Raw genomic sequence first — 1,730 nt, forward strand, 5'->3', positions numbered from 1 at the left:
AGCAGTCAAGTGCCTTAGGCATTATGCTACTAGGGCTCCCATGTACAATAATAGAAGGTACGTGTTTATTAAGCTAACATAGTTTACTTTTTTTTTTAGATAACTGCCTGACTTAACTCACCTTCCCTGTGCACTAATTATTTTAAAACAAATTAACTAAACATTTGTAATCACTGAACAAAACTTCTCTTAGATTTTTCATAACATCACATAACCTGTTGCCGTTGAGTGACTGTGACTCATGGCGACGTCGTATTAAGAGCAAGACTGCTCTATAGAGTTTTCTTGACTGTGATCTTTACAGAAGCAGATCACCAGACCTTTCTTCTGAGGCTTCGCTGGGTGGTTGCAATCATCCAAACTTTAGGTTAGTAGTCACCACAAACAGGGACCGCTACTGAACATCAGCCTACTAAAATTTCAACTTAAAATCATATCTACATTAATTATTTCATTTTGCATTTTAAACTGTAAAACAAGATTATTACTCCAATAAATTAAATTATTTTTGAATATTTGAGGGACATATGTTGCCTAAATGTACAAATTTTCTGACATGAGAAATTAATTGTATAATTTTAAATACTATAATTTTGATTTTCTTACATCTTTTTTATTCTTGGTTTTATATCTTCCCCAGAGTTGAAAGATGCTTTCCTAAGCAGAGAGACCATTACTGTACCTATAAACTGGAGTTATTTTCAACTATAGCTATGTAATTCTAAACGTCCTATGGTTGCAATATGCATGTGGGCATTCAGGAAGGTAATTACCTTCCCAGTTAACTGAGGTCAGAACCCATGGTTTTAGCTCAGTTGACAGGGGTCCTGGATCTGCTGAGTCATGGGCTTCAAAACTTAAAACAAAGATGTTGACGTCTTAGTTCAAGTAACTAAAATATTTGGCTTCTCAGTTTATTATATTCTGACATTTCTCTGGCTGCTTTCAGTTCCCATGTGGAGCTGAGATGGACTAGATTCTACATTTTTTTTGGTTCTGCATTTGAGGTGCTACGTTATTTTATTTTCAGATTGTTGTTGGTGCTGTTATGTGCTGTCGAGTAGGGCCCGACTCAGAGCAACCCCTCCTTGGGTTTCCAAGGCAGTATCACTATGGAAGTAGATTGCCCAAGCTATTCCAAGAAGTGGCTGGTGGTCTGAACCGCCAACCTTCTGGTTACCGGTCAAGTGCCTTAGGCACTACGCTACCAGAGTTCCCTTTATTTCCAGATAGGCTTACGCATTTCAGATATTCAAACCATCAGAATGAATTTCACTTATCCCCTGGCTTTATCTAACTTGCTAATACAACACCAAGGTCATCTTCCTGCCAAAGTGGAGTGACTCAAAGCACAGAATTCAGAGAAACAGAGAAATTACAGGAGAGCTCTGGTAGCATGGTGCCTAAGGCACTTGACTGCTAACCAGAAGGCTGGTGGTTCAAACCCATCAGCCACTCCTTGGAAGGAAGATGGGGCAATATACTTCCGTAGTGATACTGCCTCACCTACCCAAAGAGGGGTCGCTATGAGTCAGGTCTGACTCAATGGCACATAACAACAACATCAACAACAATCTGCTCTCTAAAGGAGCTCTGGTAGTGTAGTGCTTAAGGCACTGGACTGCTAACCAGAGTGCTGGCAGTTCAAACCCACCAGCCACTCCTTGGAAGGAAGATGGGGCAATCTACTTCCATAGTGATACTGCCTTGGAAACCCAAGGAGGGGTTGC

Source organism: Orycteropus afer, unplaced genomic scaffold (assembly GCF_000298275.1).
Source record: "Orycteropus afer afer isolate SDZICR_OR568_19922 unplaced genomic scaffold, OryAfe1.0 scaffold00625, whole genome shotgun sequence".
Classification (NCBI taxonomy): domain Eukaryota; kingdom Metazoa; phylum Chordata; class Mammalia; order Tubulidentata; family Orycteropodidae; genus Orycteropus; species Orycteropus afer.